This window comes from Phyllobates terribilis, unplaced genomic scaffold (assembly GCF_046119375.1).
Source record: "Phyllobates terribilis strain yellow unplaced genomic scaffold, ASM4611937v1 Scaffold_9__5_contigs__length_417890890, whole genome shotgun sequence".
Lineage (NCBI taxonomy): Eukaryota > Metazoa > Chordata > Amphibia > Anura > Dendrobatidae > Phyllobates > Phyllobates terribilis.
In genome coordinates, this window is record NW_027362769.1 from 8,229,534 (window position 1) to 8,252,315 (window position 22,782).

Sequence of the window (22,782 nt, forward strand, 5' to 3'; positions counted from 1 at the left end):
GTGTCCCTTACTGTTCAGACACAAATATATCTGTTTAAAATATTCTGGTGTAGGCCAGATAACTAGAAGTTTGGTTTTGCAGTTCCATGGTTCAAATCTCTGTATTATCCAGCTTTTGGCCTTTTTTACATGAAAAAAAAACAGTAATAGTGTCTCCCTGACTGTTCAGACACAAAAATATCTGTTTAAAATATTCTGGTGTAGGCCAGATAACTAGAAGTTTGGTTTTGCAGTTCCATGGTTCAAATCTCTGCATTATCCATCTTTTTCCCTTTTTTCCATAAAAAAAACAGTAATAGAGTCTCCCTGACTGTTCAGACACAAATATATATGTTTAAAATATTCTGGTGTATGCCAGATAACTCGTAGTTTGGTTTTCAAGTGCCACGGTTCCAATCTCAGTATTATTCAGCTTTTGGCCTTTTTTCCGTAAAAAAAAACAGTAATAGTGTCTCACTGACTGTTCAGACACAAATATATCTGTTTATAATATTCTGGTGTAAGCCAGATAACTAGAAGTTTGGTTTTGCAGTTCCACGATTCAAATCCCTGTATTATCCAGCTTTTGCACTTTTTTTCCATTAAAAAAAACAGTAGTAGTGTCTCCCTGACTGTTCAGACACAAATATATCTATTTAAAGTGTTTTGGTGTAGGCCAGTAACTAGACGTTTGGTTTTGCAGTTTCACGGTTCAAATCTCTGTATTATCCAGCTTTTGGCCTTTTTTACATAAAAAAACAGGAATAGTGTCTCCCTGACAGTTCAGACACAAATATATCTGTTTAAAATATTCTGATGTAGGCCAGAAAGCTAGAAGTTTGGTTTTGCAGTTCCACGGTTCAAATCTCAGTATTATCCAGCTTTTGGCCTTTTTCCGTAAAAAAAAACAGTAATAGTGTCTCCCTGACTGTTCAGACACAAATATATCTGTTTAAAATATTCTGGTGTAGCCCAGATAACTAGAAGTTTGGTTTTGCAGTGCCATGGTTCAAATCTCTGTATGATCCAGCTTTTGGCCTTTTTTCCATTAAAAAAAACAGTAATAGTGTCTCCCTGACTGTTCCAACACAAATATATCTGTTTAAAATATTCTGGTGTAGGCTAGATAACTATAAGTTTGGTTTTGCAGTTCCATGGTTCAAATCTCTGTATTATCCAGCTTTCAACCCTATTTGCATAAAAAAAACAGTAATAGTGTCTCCCTGACTGTTCAGACACAAATATATCTGTTTAAAATATTCTGGTGTAGGCCAGATAACTAGAAGTTTGACTTTGAAGTTCCACGGTTACAAATCTCTGTATTAATATGCTTTTTGCCCTTTTTTTTTGTAAAAGAAAACAGCAAAAGTGTCTCCCTGACTGTTCAGACACAAATATATCTGTTTAAAAATTCTGGTGTAGGCCACATAAATGAAAGCTTGGTTTTGCAGTTCCACGGTACAAATCTCTGTATTATCAAGCTTTCGGCCTTTTTTACATTAAAAAAACAGTAATAGTGTCTCCCTGACTGTTCAGACACAAATATATCTGTTTCAAATATTCTCGTGTAGGCCAGATAACTAGAAGTTTGGTTTTGCAGTTCCACGGTTCAAATCTCAGTATTATCCAGCTTTTGGCCTTTTTTCCATAAAAAAACAGTAAGAATGTCCCCCTGACTGTTCAGACACAAATATATCTCTTTAAAAATTCTGGTGTAGGCCAGATAACTGAAAGTTTGGTTTTGCAGTTCCACGGTACAAATCTCTGTATTATCAAGCTTTTGGCCTTTTTTACATTAAAAAAGCAGTAATAGTGTCTCCCTGACTGTTCAGACACAAATATATTTGTTTAAAATATTCTGGTGTAGGCCAGATTACGAGAAGTTTGGTTTTGCAGTTCCACGGTTCAAATCTTTGTATTATCCATCTTTTTCAATTTTTTCCTTAAAAAAAAACAGTAATAGTGTCTCCCTGACTGTTCCAACACAAATATATCTGTTTAAAATATACTGGTGTACGCCAGATAACTAGAAGTTTGGTTTTGCAGTTCCACGGTTCAAATCTCAGTATTATCCAGCTTTTGGCCTTTTTCCGTAAAAAAAAACAGTAATAGTGTCTCCCTGACTGTTCAGACACAAATATATCTGTTTAAAATATTCTGGTGTAGCCCAGATAACTATAAGTTTGGTTTTGCAGTGCCATGGTTCAAATCTCTGTATGATCCAGCTTTTGGCCTTTTTTCCGTTAAAAAAAACAGTAATAGTGTCTCCCTGACTGTTCCAACACAAATATATCTGTTTAAAATATTCTGGTGTAGGCTAGATAACTATAAGTTTGGTTTTGCAGTTCCATGGTTCAAATCTCTGTATTATCCAGCTTTCAACCCTATTTGCATAAAAAAAAACAGTAATAGTGTCTCCCTGACTGTTCAGACACAAATATATCTGTTTAAAATATTCTGGTGTAGGCCAGATAACTAGAAGTTTGACTTTGAAGTTCCACGGTTCAAATCTCTGTATTAATATGCTTTTTGCCCTTTTTTTTGTAAAAGAAAACAGCAAAAGTGTCTCCCTGACTGTTCAGACACAAATATATCTGTTTAAAAATTCTGGTGTAGGCCACATAAATGAAAGCTTGGTTTTGCAGTTCCACGGTACAAATCTCTGTATTATCAAGCTTTCGGCCTTTTTTACATTAAAAAAACAGTAATAGTGTCTCCCTGACTGTTCAGACACAAATATATCTGTTTCAAATATTCTCGTGTAGGCCAGATAACTAGAAGTTTGGTTTTGCAGTTCCACGGTTCAAATCTCAGTATTATCCAGCTTTTGGCCTTTTTTCCATAAAAAAACAGTAAGAATGTCCCCCTGACTGTTCAGACACAAATATATCTCTTTAACAATTCTGGTGTAGGCCAGATAACTGAAAGTTTGGTTTTGCAGTTCCACGGTACAAATCTCTGTATTATCAAGCTTTTGGCCTTTTTTACATTAAAAAAGCAGTAATAGTGTCTCCCTGACTGTTCAGACACAAATATATTTGTTTAAAATATTCTGGTGTAGGCCAGATTACGAGAAGTTTGGTTTTGCAGTTCCACGGTTCAAATCTTTGTATTATCCATCTTTTTCAATTTTTTCCTTAAAAAAAAACAGTAATAGTGTCTCCCTGACTGTTCCAACACAAATATATCTGTTTAAAATATACTGGTGTACGCCAGATAACTAGAAGTTTGGTTTTGCAGTTCCACGGTTCAAATCTCAGTATTATCCAGCTTTTGGCCTTTTTCCGTAAAAAAAAACAGTAATAGTGTCTCCCTGACTGTTCAGACACAAATATATCTGTTTAAAATATTCTGGTGTAGCCCAGATAACTATAAGTTTGGTTTTGCAGTGCCATGGTTCAAATCTCTGTATGATCCAGCTTTTGGCCTTTTTTCCGTTAAAAAAAACAGTAATAGTGTCTCCCTGACTGTTCCAACACAAATATATCTGTTTAAAATATTCTGGTGTAGGCTAGATAACTATAAGTTTGGTTTTGCAGTTCCATGGTTCAAATCTCTGTATTATCCAGCTTTCAACCCTATTTGCATAAAAAAAAACAGTAGTAGTGTCTCCCTGACTGTTCAGACACAAAAATATCTGTTTAAAATATTCTGGTGTAGGCCAGATAACTAGAAGTTTGGTTTTGCAGTTCCATGGTTCAAATCTCTGCATTATCCATCTTTTTCCCTTTTTTCCATAAAAAAAACAGTAATAGAGTCTCCCTGACTGTTCAGACACAAATATATATGTTTAAAATATTCTGGTGTATGCCAGATAACTCGTAGTTTGGTTTTCAAGTGCCACGGTTCCAATCTCAGTATTATTCAGCTTTTGGCCTTTTTTCCGTAAAAAAAAACAGAAATAGTGTCTCACTGACTGTTCAGACACAAATATATCTGTTTATAATATTCTGGTGTAAGCCAGATAACTAGAAGTTTGGTTTTGCAGTTCCACGATTCAAATCCCTGTATTATCCAGCTTTTGCACTTTTTTTCCATTAAAAAAAACAGTAGTAGTGTCTCCCTGACTGTTCAGACACAAATATATCTATTTAAAGTATTTTGGTGTAGGCCAGTAACTAGACGTTTGGTTTTGCAGATTCACGGTTCAAATCTCTGTATTATCCAGCTTTTGGCCTTTTTTACATAAAAAAACAGGAATAGTGTCTCCCTGACAGTTCAGACACAAATATATCTGTTTAAAATATTCTGATGTAGGCCAGAAAGCTAGAAGTTTGGTTTTGCAGTTCCACGGTTCAAATCTCAGTATTATCCAGCTTTTGGCCTTTTTCCGTAAAAAAAAACAGTAATAGTGTCTCCCTGACTGTTCAGACACAAATATATCTGTTTAAAATATTCTGGTGTAGCCCAGATAACTATAAGTTTGGTTTTGCAGTGCCATGGTTCAAATCTCTGTATGATCCAGCTTTTGGCCTTTTTTCTGTTAAAAAAAACAGTAATAGTGTCTCCCTGACTGTTCCAACACAAATATATCTGTTTAAAATATTCTGGTGTAGGCTAGATAACTATAAGTTTGGTTTTGCAGTTCCATGGTTCAAATCTCTGTATTATCCAGCTTTCAACCCTATTTGCATAAAAAAAAACAGTAATAGTGTCTCCCTGACTGTTCAGACACAAATATATCTGTTTAAAATATTCTGGTGTAGGCCAGATAACTAGAAGTTTGACTTTGAAGTTCCACGGTTCAAATCTCTGTATTAATATGCTTTTTGCCCTTTTTTTTGTAAAAGAAAACAGCAAAAGTGTCTCCCTGACTGTTCAGACACAAATATATCTGTTTAAAAATTCTGGTGTAGGCCACATAAATGAAAGCTTGGTTTTGCAGTTCCACGGTACAAATCTCTGTATTATCAAGCTTTCGGCCTTTTTTACATTAAAAAAACAGTAATAGTGTCTCCCTGACTGTTCAGACACAAATATATCTGTTTCAAATATTCTCGTGTAGGCCAGATAACTAGAAGTTTGGTTTTGCAGTTCCACGGTTCAAATCTCAGTATTATCCAGCTTTTGGCCTTTTTTCCATAAAAAAACAGTAAGAATGTCCCCCTGACTGTTCAGACACAAATATATCTCTTTAAAAATTCTGGTGTAGGCCAGATAACTGAAAGTTTGGTTTTGCAGTTCCACGGTACAAATCTCTGTATTATCAAGCTTTTGGCCTTTTTTACATTAAAAAAGCAGTAATAGTGTCTCCCTGACTGTTCAGACACAAATATATTTGTTTAAAATATTCTGGTGTAGGCCAGATTACGAGAAGTTTGGTTTTGCAGTTCCACGGTTCAAATCTTTGTATTATCCATCTTTTTCAATTTTTTCCTTAAAAAAAAACAGTAATAGTGTCTCCCTGACTGTTCCAACACAAATATATCTGTTTAAAATATACTGGTGTACGCCAGATAACTAGAAGTTTGGTTTTGCAGTTCCACGGTTCAAATCTCAGTATTATCCAGCTTTTGGCCTTTTTCCGTAAAAAATAACAGTAATAGTGTCTCCCTGACTGTTCAGACACAAATATATCTGTTTAAAATATTCTGGTGTAGCCCAGATAACTATAAGTTTGGTTTGCAGTGCCATGGTTCAAATCTCTGTATGATCCAGCTTTTGGCCTTTTTTCCGTTAAAAAAAACAGTAATAGTGTCTCCCTGACTGTTCCAACACAAATATATCTGTTTAAAATATTCTGGTGTAGGCTAGATAACTATAAGTTTGGTTTTGCAGTTCCATGGTTCAAATCTCTGTATTATCCAGCTTTCAACCCTATTTGCATAAAAAAAAACAGTAATAGTGTCTCCCTGACTGTTCAGACACAAATATATCTGTTTAAAATATTCTGGTGTAGGCCAGATAACTAGAAGTTTGACTTTGAAGTTCCACGGTTCAAATCTCTGTATTAATATGCTTTTTGCCCTTTTTTTTTGTAAAAGAAAACAGCAAAAGTGTCTCCCTGACTGTTCAGACACAAATATATCTGTTTAAAAATTCTGGTGTAGGCCACATAAATGAAAGCTTGGTTTTGCAGTTCCACGGTACAAATCTCTGTATTATCAAGCTTTCGGCCTTTTTTACATTAAAAAAACAGTAATAGTGTCTCCCTGACTGTTCAGACACAAATATATCTGTTTCAAATATTCTCGTGTAGGCCAGATAACTAGAAGTTTGGTTTTGCAGTTCCACGGTTCAAATCTCAGTATTATCCAGCTTTTGGCCTTTTTTCCATAAAAAAACAGTAAGAATGTCCCCCTGACTGTTCAGACACAAATATATCTCTTTAAAAATTCTGGTGTAGGCCAGATAACTGAAAGTTTGGTTTTGCAGTTCCACGGTACAAATCTCTGTATTATCAAGCTTTTGGCCTTTTTTACATTAAAAAAGCAGTAATAGTGTCTCCCTGACTGTTCAGACACAAATATATTTGTTTAAAATATTCTGGTGTAGGCCAGATTACGAGAAGTTTGGTTTTGCAGTTCCACGGTTCAAATCTTTGTATTATCCATCTTTTTCAATTTTTTCCTTAAAAAAAAACAGTAATAGTGTCTCCCTGACTGTTCCAACACAAATATATCTGTTTAAAATATACTGGTGTACGCCAGATAACTAGAAGTTTGGTTTTGCAGTTCCATGGTTCAAATCTCTGTATTATCCAGCTTTCAGGCTTTTTTCCGTAAAAAAAAACAGTAATAGTGTCTCCCTGACTGTTCAGACACAAATATATCTGTTTAAATATTCTGGTGTAGGCCAGAAAAAAGGAAGTTTGTTTTTGCAGATCCACAATTCAAATCTTTGTGCTATCCAGCTTTTGGCTTTTTTCCGTAAAAAAAACAGGAGTAGTGTCTCCCTGACTGTTCAGACACAAATATATCTGTTTAAAATATTCTAGTGTAGGCCAGATAACTAGAAGTTTGGTTTTGCAGTGCCACGGTTCAAATCTCCGCATTATCCAGCTTTTGGCCTTATTTACATAAAAAAACAGTAATAGTGTTTCCCTGACTGTTCAGACTCAAATATATCTGTGTAAAATATTCTGGTGTAAGCCAGATAACTAGAAGTTTGGTTTTGCAGTTCCACGGTTCAAATCTCAGTATTATCCAGCTTTTCGCCTTTTTCCGTAAAAAAAAAAACAGTAGTAGTGTCTCCCTGACTGTTCAGACACAAATATATCTGTCTAAAATATTCTGGTGTAGGCAAGATAACTAGAAGTTTGGTTTTGCAGTTCCATGGTTCAAATGTTTGTATTATCCAGCTTTTGGCATTTTTTCCATAATAAAACAGTAATAGTGTCTCCCTGACTATTAAGACACAAATATATCTGTTTAAAATATTCTGGTGTAGGCCAGATAACTAGAAGTTTGGTTTTGCAGTTCCACGGTTGAAATCTCTGTATTATCCAGGTCTTGGCCCATTTTTCCGTAAAAAAAAAGAGTAATAGTGTCTCCCTTACTGTTCAGACACAAATATATCTGTTTAAAATATTCTGGTATAGGCTAGATAACTAGAAGTTTGGTTTTGCAGTTCCACGGTTCAAATCTCTGTATTATCCAGCTTTTGGCCTTTTTTCCGTAAATAAAAACATTAATAGTGTCTCCCTGACTGTTCAGACACAAATATATCTGTTTAAAATATTCTGGTGTAGGCCAGATAACTAGAAGTGTGGTTATGCAGTTCCACGGTTCAAATCTCTTTATTATCCATCTTTTGGCCTTTTTTACATAAAAAAACAGTAATAGTGTCTCCCTGACTGTTCAGACACAAATATATCTGTTTAAAATTTTCTGGTGTAGGCCAGATAACTAGAAGTGTGGTTTTGCAGTTCCTTGTTCAAATCTGTGTATTATCCAGCTTTTGGCCTTTTTTCCGTAACAAAAAAAACAGTAATAGTGTCTCCCTGACTGTTCAGACACAAATATATCTGTTTAAAATATTCTAGTGTAGGCCAGATAGCTAGAAGTTTGGTTTTGCAGTTCCACGGTTCAAATCTCTGAATTTTACAGCTTTTGGCCTTTTTTTCTGTAAAAAATAACAGTATTAGTGTCTCCCTGACTGTTCAGACACAAATATATCTGTTTAAAATATTCTGGTGTAGGCCAGATAACTAGAAGTTTGTTTTTGCGGTTCCACGTTTCAAATCTCTGTATTATCCAACTTTTGGCATTTTTTCCGTGAAAAAAACAGTAGTAGTGTCTCCCTGACTGTTCAGACACAAATATATCTGTTTAAAATATTCTGATGTAGGCCAGATAACTAGAAGTTTGGTTATGCAGTTCCACGGTTCAAATCTCTGTACTATCCAGCTTTTGGCCTTTTTTACAAAAAAAAACAGTAATAGTGTCTCCCTGACTGTTCAGACACAAATATATCTGTTTAAATTATTCTGGTGTAGGCCAGATAACTATAAGTTTGGTTTTGCAGTTCCACGGTTCAAATCTCTGTATTTTCCAGATTTTGGTCATTTTTTCCGTAAAAAAAAAACAGTAATAATGTCTCCCTGACTGTTCAGACACAAATATATCTGTTTAAAATATTCTGGTGTAGGCCAGATAAATAGAAGTTTGGTTTTGCAGATCCACGGTTCAAATCTCTGTATTATCCAGCTTTTGGCATTTTTTCTGTAAAAAAAATAGTAATAGTGTCTCCCTGACTGTTCAGACACAAAGATATCTGTTTAAAATATTCTGGTGTAGGCCAGAAAACTAGAAGTTTGGTTATGATATTCCACAGTTCAAATCTCTGTATTATCCAGCTTTTGGCCTTTTTTCCGTTAATAAAAACAGTAATAGTGACTCCCTGACTGTTCAGACACAAATATATCTGTTTAAAATATGCTGGTGTAGTCCAGATAACTAGAAGTTTGGATTTGCAGTGCACGGTTCAAATCCCAGTATTATCCAGCTTTTGGCCTTTTTTACGTTAAAAAAAACAGGAATAGTGTCTCACTGACTGTTCAGACACAAATATATCTGTTTAAAATATTCTGGTGTAGGCCAGTTAACTAGAAGTTTGGTTTTGCAGTTCCACGATTCAAATCTCTGTATTATACAGCTTTTTCACTTTTTATCCGTAAAAAAAAACAGTAATAGTGTCTCCCTGACTGTTCAGACACAAATATATCTGTTTAAAATATTCTGGTGTAGGCCAGATAACTAGAAGTGTGGTTATGCAGTTCCACGGTTCAAATCTCTTTATTATCCATCTTTTGGCCTTTTTTACATAAAAAAACAGTAATAGTGTCTCCCTGACTGTTCAGACACAAATATATCTGTTTAAAATTTTCTGGTGTAGGCCAGATAACTAGAAGTGTGGTTTTGCAGTTCCTTGTTCAAATCTGTGTATTATCCAGCTTTTGGCCTTTTTTCCGTAACAAAAAAAACAGTAATAGTGTCTCCCTGACTGTTCAGACACAAATATATCTGTTTAAAATATTCTAGTGTAGGCCAGATAGCTAGAAGTTTGGTTTTGCAGTTCCACGGTTCAAATCTCTGAATTTTACAGCTTTTGGCCTTTTTTTCTGTAAAAAATAACAGTATTAGTGTCTCCCTGACTGTTCAGACACAAATATATCTGTTTAAAATATTCTGGTGTAGGCCAGATAACTAGAAGTTTGTTTTTGCGGTTCCACGTTTCAAATCTCTGTATTATCCAACTTTTGGCATTTTTTCCGTGAAAAAAACAGTAGTAGTGTCTCCCTGACTGTTCAGACACAAATATATCTGTTTAAAATATTCTGATGTAGGCCAGATAACTAGAAGTTTGGTTATGCAGTTCCACGGTTCAAATCTCTGTACTATCCAGCTTTTGGCCTTTTTTACAAAAAAAAACAGTAATAGTGTCTCCCTGACTGTTCAGACACAAATATATCTGTTTAAATTATTCTGGTGTAGGCCAGATAACTATAAGTTTGGTTTTGCAGTTCCACGGTTCAAATCTCTGTATTTTCCAGATTTTGGTCATTTTTTCCGTAAAAAAAAAACAGTAATAATGTCTCCCTGACTGTTCAGACACAAATATATCTGTTTAAAATATTCTGGTGTAGGCCAGATAAATAGAAGTTTGGTTTTGCAGATCCACGGTTCAAATCTCTGTATTATCCAGCTTTTGGCATTTTTTCTGTAAAAAAAATAGTAATAGTGTCTCCCTGACTGTTCAGACACAAAGATATCTGTTTAAAATATTCTGGTGTAGGCCAGAAAACTAGAAGTTTGGTTATGATATTCCACAGTTCAAATCTCTGTATTATCCAGCTTTTGGCCTTTTTTCCGTTAATAAAAACAGTAATAGTGACTCCCTGACTGTTCAGACACAAATATATCTGTTTAAAATATGCTGGTGTAGTCCAGATAACTAGAAGTTTGGATTTGCAGTGCACGGTTCAAATCCCAGTATTATCCAGCTTTTGGCCTTTTTTACGTTAAAAAAAACAGGAATAGTGTCTCACTGACTGTTCAGACACAAATATATCTGTTTAAAATATTCTGGTGTAGGCCAGTTAACTAGAAGTTTGGTTTTGCAGTTCCACGATTCAAATCTCTGTATTATACAGCTTTTTCACTTTTTATCCGTAAAAAAAAACAGTAATAGTGTCTCCCTGACTGTTCAGACACAAATATATCTGTTTAAAATATTCTGGTGTAGTCCAGTAACTAGAAGTTTGGTTTTGCAGTTTCACGATTCAAATCTCTGTATTATCCAGCTTTTGGCCTTTTTTACTTAAAAAAAAATAGTAATAGTGTGTCCCTTACTGTTCAGACACAAATATATCTGTTTAAAATATTCTGGTGTAGGCCACATAACTAGAAGTTTGGTTTTGCTGTACCACGGTTCAAATCTCTGTATTATCCAGCTTTTGGCATTTTTTACATAAAAAAAACAGTAATAGTGTGTCTCTTACTGTTCAGACACAAATATATCTGTTTAAAATATTCTGGTGTAGGCCTCATAACTAGAAGTTTGGTTTTGCAGTTCCACGGTTCAAATCTCTGTATTATCCAGCTTTTGGCCTTTTTTCCATAAAAAAAAACATTAATAGTGTCTCCCTGACTGTTCAGACACAAATATATCGGTTTAAAATATTCTGGTGTAGGCCAGATAACTAGAAGTTTGGTTTTGCAGTTGCACGGTTCCAATCTCAGTATTTATCAGCTTTTGTCCTTTTTTCCGTGAAAAAAAACAGAAATAGTGTCTCACTGACTGTTCAGACACAAATATATCTGTTTAAATTATTTTGGTGTAGGCCAGTAACTAGAAGTTTGGTTTTGCAGTTTCACGGTTCAAATCTCTGTATTATCCAGCTTTTGGCCTTTTTTGCATAAAAAAACAGTAATAGTGTCTCCCTGACTGTTCAGACACAGATATATCTGTTAAAAATATTCTGTTGTAGACCAGATAACTAGAAGTTTGGTTTTGCAGTTCCACGATTCAAATCTCTATATTATCCAGCTTTTGCCTTTTTTCCATAAAAAAAAAGTAATAGTGTCTCCCTAACTGTTCAGACACAAATATATCTGTTTAAAATATTCTAGTGTAGGCCAGATAACTATAAGATTGGTTTTGCAGTGCCATGGTTCAAATCTCAGTATGATCCAGCTTTTGGCCTTTTTTCTGTAAAAAAACAGTAATAGTGTCTCCCTGACTGTTCAGACACAAATATATCTGTTTAAAATCTTCTTGTGTACGCCAGATAACTAGAAGTTTGGTTTTGCAGGTCCATGGTTCAAATCTCTGTATTATCCAGCTTTCGGCACTATTTACAAAAAAAACAGTAATAGTGACCCCCTGACTGTTCAAAGACAAATATATCTGTTTAAAATTTTCTAGTGTAGGCCAAATAACTAGAAAATTGGTTTTGCAGTTCCATGGTTCAAATCTCTGTATTATCCAGCTTTTGGCCTTTTTTACATAAAAAAAAACAGTAATAGTGCCTCCCTTACTGTTCAGACACAAATATATATGTTTAAAATATTCTAGTGTAGGCCAGATAACTAGAAGTTTGGTTTTGCATTTCCACGGTTCAAATCTCAGTATTATCCAGGTTTTGGCCTTTTTTTCCATAAAAAAGCAGTAATAGTGTCTCCCTGACTGTTCAGACACAAATAAATCTGTTTAAAATATTCTGGTGTAGGCCAGATAACTAGAAGTTTGGTTTTGCAGTTCCACGATTCAAATCTCTGTATTATCTATCTTTTTCCCTTTTTTCCATAAAAAAAAACAGTAATAGTGTCTCCACGACTGTTCAGACACAAATATATAGTTTAAAATATTCTGGTGTAGGCCAGATAACTAGAAGTTTGGTTTTGCAGTTGCACGTTTCAAATCTCAGTATTTTCCAGCTTTTGGCCTTTTTTCCGCAAAAAAAAACAGTAATAGTGTCTCACTGACTGTTCAGACACAAATATATCTGTTTAAAATATTCTGGTGTGAGCCATATAACTAGATGTTTGGTTTTGCAGTTCCACGATTCAAATCTCTGTATTATCAAGCTTTGGCACTTTTTTTCCGTTAAAAAAACAGTAATAGTGTCTCCCTGACTGTTCAGACACAAATATATCTGTTTAAAGTTTTTTGGTGTAGGCCAGTAACTAGAAGTTTGGTTTTGCAGTTTTACGGTTCAAATCTCTGTATTATCCAGCTTTTGGCCTTTTTTACATAAAAAAAAACAGTAATAGTGTCTCCCTGACTGTTCAGACACAAATAAATCTGTTTAAAATATTCTGGTGTAGGCCAGATAACTATAAGTTGGGATTTTCAGTTCCACGGTTCAAATCTCTGTATTATCCAGCTTTTGGCCTTTTTTACGTAAAAAAAACAGTAATACTGTCTCACTGACTGTTCAGACACAAATATATCTGTTTAAAATATTCCAGTGTAGGCCAGATAACTAGAAGTTTGGTTTTCAAGTGCCACGGTTACAATGTCAGTATTATTCAGCTTTTTTCCTTTTTTCTGTTAAAAAAAACAGTAATAGTGTCTCACTGACTGTTCAGACACAAATTTATCTGTTTAAAGTATTTTGGTGGAGGCCAGTAACTAGAAGTTTGGTTTTGCAGTTTCACGGTTCAAATCTCTGTATTATCCAGCTTTTGGCCTTTTTTACATAAAAAAAACAGTAATAGTGTCTCCCTGACTGTTCAGACTCAAATATATATGTTTAAAATATTCAGTTGTAGGCCAGATAACTAGAAGTTTGGTTTTGCAGTTGCACGGTTCAAATCTCAGTATTATCCAGCTTTTGGCTTTTTTCAATAAAAAAAACAGAAATAGTGTCTCCCTGACTGTTCAGACACAAATATATCTGTTTAAAATATTCTGGTGTAGGCCAGATAACTAGAATATTGGTTTTGCAGTTCCACTGTTCAAATCTCTGTATTATCCAGCTTTTGGCCTTTTTTATATAGTAAAAAAGAGCAATAGTGTCTCCCTGACTGTTCAGACAGAAATATATCTGTTTAAAATATTCTGGTGTAGGTCAGAAAACTAGAAGTTTGGTTTTGCATTTCCACGGTTCAAATCTCAGTATTATCCAGGTTTTGGCCTTTTTTTCCATAAAAAAGCAGTAATAGTGTCTCCCTGACTGTTCAGACACAAATAAATCTGTTTAAAATATTCTGGTGTAGGCCAGATAACTAGAAGTTTGGTTTTGCAGTTCCACTGTTCAAATCTCTGTATTATCTATCTTTTTCCCTTTTTTCCATAAAAAAAACAGTAATAGTGTCTCCACGACTGTTCAGACACAAATATATAGTTTAAAATAATCTGGTGTAGGCCAGATAACTAGAAGTTTGACTTTGCAGTTCCACGGTTCAAATCTCTGTATTAATCCATCTTTTCCCCTTTTTTCCATAAAAAAAAACAGTAATAGTGTCTCCCTGACTGTTCAGACACAAATATATCTGTTTCAAACATTCTCGTGTAGGCTAGATAACTGAAAGTTTGGTTTTGCAGTTCCAAGGTACAAATCTCTGTATTATCCAGCTTTTGGCATTTTTTACATTAAAAAAACAGTAATACTGTCTACCTGACTGTTCAGACACAAATATATCTGTTTAAAATATTCTGGTGTAGGCCAGATTACGAGAAGTTTGGTTTTGCAGTTCCACGGTTCAAATCTCTGTATTATCCATCTTTTCCCCTTTTTTCCATAAAAAAAACAGTAATAGTGTCTCCCTGACTGTTCAGACACAAATATATCGGTTTAAAATATTCTGGTGTAGGCCAGATAACTAGAAGTTTGGTTTTGCAGTTGCACGGTTCCAATCTCAGTATTTATCAGCTTTTGTCCTTTTTTCCGTGAAAAAAAACAGAAATAGTGTCTCACTGACTGTTCAGACACAAATATATCTGTTTAAATTATTTTGGTGTAGGCCAGTAACTAGAAGTTTGGTTTTGCAGTTTCACGGTTCAAATCTCTGTATTATCCAGCTTTTGGCCTTTTTTGCATAAAAAAACAGTAATAGTGTCTCCCTGACTGTTCAGACACAGATATATCTGTTAAAAATATTCTGTTGTAGACCAGATAACTAGAAGTTTGGTTTTGCAGTTCCACGATTCAAATCTCTATATTATCCAGCTTTTGCCTTTTTTCCATAAAAAAAAAGTAATAGTGTCTCCCTAACTGTTCAGACACAAATATATCTGTTTAAAATATTCTAGTGTAGGCCAGATAACTATAAGATTGGTTTTGCAGTGCCATGGTTCAAATCTCAGTATGATCCAGCTTTTGGCCTTTTTTCTGTAAAAAAACAGTAATAGTGTCTCCCTGACTGTTCAGACACAAATATATCTGTTTAAAATCTTCTTGTGTACGCCAGATAACTAGAAGTTTGGTTTTGCAGGTCCATGGTTCAAATCTCTGTATTATCCAGCTTTCGGCACTATTTACAAAAAAAACAGTAATAGTGACCCCCTGACTGTTCAAAGACAAATATATCTGTTTAAAATTTTCTAGTGTAGGCCAAATAACTAGAAAATTGGTTTTGCAGTTCCATGGTTCAAATCTCTGTATTATCCAGCTTTTGGCCTTTTTTACATAAAAAAAAACAGTAATAGTGCCTCCCTTACTGTTCAGACACAAATATATATGTTTAAAATATTCTAGTGTAGGCCAGATAACTAGAAGTTTGGTTTTGCATTTCCACGGTTCAAATCTCAGTATTATCCAGGTTTTGGCCTTTTTTTCCATAAAAAAGCAGTAATAGTGTCTCCCTGACTGTTCAGACACAAATAAATCTGTTTAAAATATTCTGGTGTAGGCCAGATAACTAGAAGTTTGGTTTTGCAGTTCCACGATTCAAATCTCTGTATTATCTATCTTTTTCCCTTTTTTCCATAAAAAAAAACAGTAATAGTGTCTCCACGACTGTTCAGACACAAATATATAGTTTAAAATATTCTGGTGTAGGCCAGATAACTAGAAGTTTGGTTTTGCAGTTGCACGTTTCAAATCTCAGTATTTTCCAGCTTTTGGCCTTTTTTCCGCAAAAAAAAACAGTAATAGTGTCTCACTGACTGTTCAGACACAAATATATCTGTTTAAAATATTCTGGTGTGAGCCATATAACTGGATGTTTGGTTTTGCAGTTCCACGATTCAAATCTCTGTATTATCAAGCTTTGGCACTTTTTTTCCGTTAAAAAAACAGTAATAGTGTCTCCCTGACTGTTCAGACACAAATATATCTGTTTAAAGTTTTTTGGTGTAGGCCAGTAACTAGAAGTTTGGTTTTGCAGTTTTACGGTTCAAATCTCTGTATTATCCAGCTTTTGGCCTTTTTTACATAAAAAAAAACAGTAATAGTGTCTCCCTGACTGTTCAGACACAAACAAATCTGTTTAAAATATTCTGGTGTAGGCCAGATAACTATAAGTTGGGATTTTCAGTTCCACGGTTCAAATCTCTGTATTATCCAGCTTTTGGCCTTTTTTACGTAAAAAAAACAGTAATACTGTCTCACTGACTGTTCAGACACAAATATATCTGTTTAAAATATTCCAGTGTAGGCCAGATAACTAGAAGTTTGGTTTTCAAGTGCCACGGTTACAATGTCAGTATTATTCAGCTTTTGTCCTTTTTTCTGTTAAAAAAAACAGTAATAGTGTCTCACTGACTGTTCAGACACAAATTTATCTGTTTAAAGTATTTTGGTGGAGGCCAGTAACTAGAAGTTTGGTTTTGCAGTTTCACGGTTCAAATCTCTGTATTATCCAGCTTTTGGCCTTTTTTACATAAAAAAAACAGTAATAGTGTCTCCCTGACTGTTCAGACTCAAATATATATGTTTAAAATATTCAGTTGTAGGCCAGATAACTAGAAGTTTGGTTTTGCAGTTGCACGGTTCAAATCTCAGTATTATCCAGCTTTTGGCTTTTTTCAATAAAAAAAACAGAAAAAGTGTCTCCCTGACTGTTCAGACACAAATATATCTGTTTAAAATATTCTGGTGTAGGCCAGATAACTAGAATATTGGTTTTGCAGTTCCACTGTTCAAATCTCTGTATTATCCAGCTTTTGGCCTTTTTTATATAGTAAAAAAGAGCAATAGTGTCTCCCTGACTGTTCAGACAGAAATATATCTGTTTAAAATATTCTGGTGTAGGTCAGAAAACTAGAAGTTTGGTTTTGCATTTCCACGGTTCAAATCTCAGTATTATCCAGGTTTTGGCCTTTTTTTCCATAAAAAAGCAGTAATAGTGTCTCCCTGACTGTTCAGACACAAATATGTCGTTTAAAATATTCTGGTGTAGGCCAGATTATGAGAAGTTTGGTTTTGCAGTTCCACGGTTCAAATCTCTGTATTATCCATCTTTTCCCCTTTTTTCCATAAAAAAACAGTAATAGTGTCTCCCTGACTGTTCAGACACAAATTTATCTGTTTAAAATATTCTGGTGTAGGCCAGATAACTAGAAGTTTGGTTTTGCAGTTGCACGGTTCCAATCTCAGTATTTTTCAGCTTTTGTCCTTTTTTCCGTAAAAAAAAACAGTAATAGTGTCTCACTGACTGTTCAGACACAAATATATCTGTTTAAATTATTTTGGTGTAGGCCAGTAACTAGAAGTTTGGTTTTGCAGTTTCACGGTTCAAATCTCTGTATTATCCAGCTTTTGGCCTTTTTTGCATAAAAAAAACAGTAATAGTGTCTCCCTGACTGTTCAGACACAGATATATCTGTTAAAAATATTCAGTTGTACACCAGATGACTAGAAGTTTGGTTTAGCAGTTCCACGATTCAAATCTCTATATTATCCAGATTTTGCCTTTTTTCCATAAAAAAAAAGTAATATTGTCTCCCTAACTGTTCAGACACAAATATATCTGTTTAAAATATTCTTGTGTAGGCCAGATAACTATAAGATTGGTTTTGCAGTGCCATGGTTCAAATCTCAGTATGATCCAGCTTTTCGCCTTTTTTCTGTAAAAAAACAGTAATAGTGTCTCCCTGACTGTTCAAACACAAATATATCTGTTTAAAATATTCTTGTGTACGGCAGATAACTAGAAGTTTGGTTTTGCAGTTCCATGGTTCAAATCTCTGTATTATCCAGCTTTCGGCACTATTTACAAAAAAAACAGTAATAGTGACCCCCTGACTGTTCAGACACAAATATATCTGTTTAAAATATTCTAGTGTAGGCCAAATAACTAGAAGTTTGGTTTTGCAGTTCCATGGTTCAAATCTCTGTATTATCCAGCTTTTGGCCTTTTTTACATAAAAAAAAACAGTAATAGTGCCTCACTTACTGTTCAGACACAAAGATATATGTTTAAAATATTCTGGTGTAATCCAGATAACTAGAAGTTTGGTTTTGCATTTCCACGGTTCAAATCTCAGTAGTATCCAGGTTTTGGCCTTTTTTTCCATAAAAAAGCAGTAATAGTGTCTCCCTGACTGTTCAGACACAAATAAATCTGTTTAAAATATTCTGGTGTAGGCCAGATAACTAGAAGTTTGGTTTTGCAGTTCCACTGTTCAAATCTCTGTATTATCTATCTTTTTCCCTTTTTTCCATAAAAAAAACAGTAATAGTGTCTCCACGACTGTTCAGACACAAATATATAGTTTAAAATAATCTGGTGTAGGCCAGATAACTAGAAGTTTGACTTTGCAGTTCCACGGTTCAAATCTCTGTATTAATCCATCTTTTCCCCTTTTTTCCATAAAAAAAACAGTAATAGTGTCTCCCTGACTGTTCAGACACAAATATATTTGTTTCAAACATTCTCCTGTAGGCTTGATAACTGAAAGTTTGGTTTTGCAGTTCCAAGGTACAAATCTCTGTATTATCAAGCTTTTGGCATTTTTTACATTAAAAAAACAGTAATAATGTCTCCCTGACTGTTCAGACACAAATATATATGTTTAAAATATTCTGGTGTAGGCCAGATTACGAGAAGTTTGGTTTTGCAGTTCCACGGTTCAAATCTCTGTATTATCCAGCTTTTGGCCTTTTTTACATAAAAAAAACAGTAATAGTGTCTCCCTGACTGTTCAGACACAAATAAATCTGTTTAAAATATTCTGGTGTAGGCTAGATAACTAGAAGTTTGGTTTTGCAGTTGCACGTTTCAAATCTCAGTATTTTCCAGCTTTTGGCGTTTTTTCCGCAAAAAAAAACAGTAATAGTGTCTCACTGACTGTTCAGACACAAATATATCTGTTTAAAATATTCTGGTGTGAGCCATATAACTAGATGTTTGGTTTTGCAGTTCCACGATTCAAATCTCTGTATTATCCAGCTTTGGCACTTTTTTTCCGTTAAAAAAACAGTAATAGTGTCTCCCTGACTGTTCAGACACAAATATATCTGTTTAAAGTTTTTTGGTGTAGGCCAGTAACTAGAAGTTTGGTTTTGCAGTTTCACGGTTCAAATCTCTGTATTATCCAGCTTTTGGCCTTTTTTACATAAAAAAAACAGTAGTAGTGTCTCCCTGACTGTTCAGACACAAATAAATCTGTTTAAAATATTCTGGTGTAGGCCAGATAACTATAAGTTGGGTTTTGCAGTTTCACGGTTCAAGTCTCTGTATTATCCAGCTTTTGGCCTTTTTTATGTAAAAAAAACAGTAATAGTGTCTCCCTGACTGTTCAGACACAAATACATCTGTTTAAAATATTCTTGTGTACGCCAGATAACTAGAAGTTTGGTTTTGCAGTTCCATGGTTCAAATCTCTGTATTATCCAGCTTTCGGCACTATTTACAAAAAAAACAGTAATAGTGACCCCCTGACTGTTCAGACACAAATATATCTGTTTAAAATATTCTAGTGTAGGCCAAATAACTAGAAGTTTGGTTTTGCAGTTCCATGGTTCAAATCTCTGTATTATCCAGCTTTTGGCCTTTTTTACATAAAAAAAAACAGTAATAGTGCCTCACTTACTGTTCAGACACAAAGATATATGTTTAAAATATTCTGGTGTAATCCAGATAACTAGAAGTTTGGTTTTGCATTTCCACGGTTCAAATCTCAGTAGTATCCAGGTTTTGGCCTTTTTTTCCATAAAAAAGCAGTAATAGTGTCTCCCTGACTGTTCAGACACAAATAAATCTGTTTAAAATATTCTGGTGTAGGCCAGATAACTAGAAGTTTGGTTTTGCAGTTCCACTGTTCAAATCTCTGTATTATCTATCTTTTTCCCTTTTTTCCATAAAAAAAACAGTAATAGTGTCTCCACGACTGTTCAGACACAAATATATAGTTTAAAATAATCTGGTGTAGGCCAGATAACTAGAAGTTTGACTTTGCAGTTCCACGGTTCAAATCTCTGTATTAATCCATCTTTTCCCCTTTTTTCCATAAAAAAAACAGTAATAGTGTCTCCCTGACTGTTCAGACACAAATATATTTGTTTCAAACATTCTCCTGTAGGCTAGATAACTGAAAGTTTGGTTTTGCAGTTCCAAGGTACAAATCTCTGTATTATCAAGCTTTTGGCATTTTTTACATTAAAAAAACAGTAATAATGTCTCCCTGACTGTTCAGACACAAATATATATGTTTAAAATATTCTGGTGTAGGCCAGATTACGAGAAGTTTGGTTTTGCAGTTCCACGGTTCAAATCTCTGTATTATCCAGCTTTTGGCCTTTTTTACATAAAAAAAACAGTAATAGTGTCTCCCTGACTGTTCAGACACAAATAAATCTGTTTAAAATATTCTGGTGTAGGCTAGATAACTAGAAGTTTGGTTTTGCAGTTGCACGTTTCAAATCTCAGTATTTTCCAGCTTTTGGCGTTTTTTCCACAAAAAAAAACAGTAATAGTGTCTCACTGACTGTTCAGACACAAATATATCTGTTTAAAATATTCTGGTGTGAGCCATATAACTAGATGTTTGGTTTTGCAGTTCCACGATTCAAATCTCTGTATTATCCAGCTTTGGCACTTTTTTTCCGTTAAAAAAACAGTAATAGTGTCTCCCTGACTGTTCAGACACAAATATATCTGTTTAAAGTTTTTTGGTGTAGGCCAGTAACTAGAAGTTTGGTTTTGCAGTTTCACGGTTCAAATCTCTGTATTATCCAGCTTTTGGCCTTTTTTACATAAAAAAAACAGTAGTAGTGTCTCCCTGACTGTTCAGACACAAATAAATCTGTTTAAAATATTCTGGTGTAGGCCAGATAACTATAAGTTGGGTTTTGCAGTTTCACGGTTCAAGTCTCTGTATTATCCAGCTTTTGGCCTTTTTTATGTAAAAAAAACAGTAATAGTGTCTCCCTGACTGTTCAGACACAAATATATCTGTTTAAAATATTCTGGTGTAGGCCAGATAACTAGAAGTTTGGTTTTGCAGTTGCACGGTTCAAATCTCAGTATTATCCAGCTTTTGGCCTTTCTTCCGTAAAAAAAGCAGTAATACTGTCTCACTGACTGTTCAGACACAAATATATCTGTTTAAAATATTCCAGTGTAGGCCAGATAACTAGAAGTTTGGTTTTCAAGTGCCACGGTTACAATGTCAGTATTATTCAGCTTTTGTCCTTTTTTCTGTAAAAAAAAACAGTAATAGTGCCTCACTGACTGTTCAGACACAAATATATATGTTTAAAGTATTTTGGTGGAGGCCAGTAACTAGAAGTTTGGTTTTGCAGTTTCACGGATCAAATCTCTGTATTATCCAGCTTTTGGCCTTTTTTCAATAAAAAAAACAGAAATAGTGTCTCCCTGACTGTTCAGACACAAATATATCTGTTTAAAATATTCTGGTGTAGGCCAGATAACTAGAAGTTTGGTTTTCAAGTGCCACGGTTACAATGTCAGTATTATTCAGCTTTTTTCCTTTTTTACATAAAAATAACAGTAATAGTGTCTCCCTGACTGTTCAGACTCAAATATATATGTTTAAAATATTCAGTTGTAGGCCAGATAACTAGAAGTTTGGTTTTGCAGTTGCACGGTTCAAATCTCAGTATTATCCAGCTTTTGGCCTTTTTTCAATAAAAAAAACAGAAATAGTGTCTCCCTGACTGTTCAGACACAAATATATCTGTTTAAAATATTCTGGTGTAGGCCAGATAACTAGAATATTGGTTTCGCAGTTCCACGGTTCAAATCTCTGTATTATCCAGCTTTTGGCCTTTTTTATATAGTAAAAAAGAGCAATAGTGTCTCCCTGACTGTTCAGACAGAAATATATCTGTTTAAAATATTCTGGTGTAGGTCAGAAAACTAGAAGTTTGGTTTTGCAGTTGCACGGTTCAAATTTCAGTATTTTCCAGCTTTTGGCCTTTTTTCCGTTAAAAAAAGCAGTAATACTGTCTTCCTGACTGTTCAGACACAAATATATCGTTTAAAATATTCTGGTGTAGGCCAGATAACTAGAAGTTTGGTTTTGCAGTGCACGGTTCAAATTTCAGTATTTTCCAGCTTTTGGCCTTTTTTTCCGTTAAAAAAAGCAGTAATACTGTCTTCCTGACTGTTTAGACACAAATATATCTGTTAAAATATTCAGGTGTAAGCCATATAACTAGAAGTTTGGTTTTGCAGTTCCACGATTCAAATCTCTGTATTATCCAGCCTTGGCACTTTTTTTTGGTTAAAAAAAACAGTAATAGTGTCTCCCTGACTGTTCAGACACAAATATATATGTTTAAAGTATTTTGGTGTAGGCCAGTAACTAGAAGTTTGGTTTTGCAGTTTCACGGTTCAAATCTCTGTATTATCCAGCTTTTGACATTTTTTACATAAAAAAAACAGTAATAGTGTCTCCCTGACTGTTCAGACACAAATATATCTGTTTAAAATATTCTGGTGTAGGCCAGATAACTAGAAGTTTGGTTTTGCAGTTCCATGGTTCAAATCTCTGTATTATCCAGCTTTCGGCCCTATTTACATAAAAAAACAGTAATAGTGTTTCCCTGACTGTTCAGAAACAAATATATCTGTATAAAATATTCTGGTGTAGGCCAGATAACTAGAAATTTGGCTTTGCAGTTCCACGGTTCAAATCTCTGTATTGATATGCTTTTGGCCTTTTTTTCTGTCAAAAAAACTGTAAAAGTGTCTCCCTGACTGTTCAGACACAAATATATTTGTTTAAAATATTCTGGTGTAGGCCAGATAACTAAAAGTTTGGTTTTGCAGTTCCACGGTTCAAATCTCAGTATTATCCAGGTTTTGGCCTTTTTTCCATTAAAAATAGCAGTAATAGTGTCTCCCTGACTGTTCAGACACAAATATATCTGTTTAAAATATTCTGGTGTAGGCCAGATAACTAGAAGTTTGGTTTTGCAGTTCCACTGTTCAAATCTCTGTATTA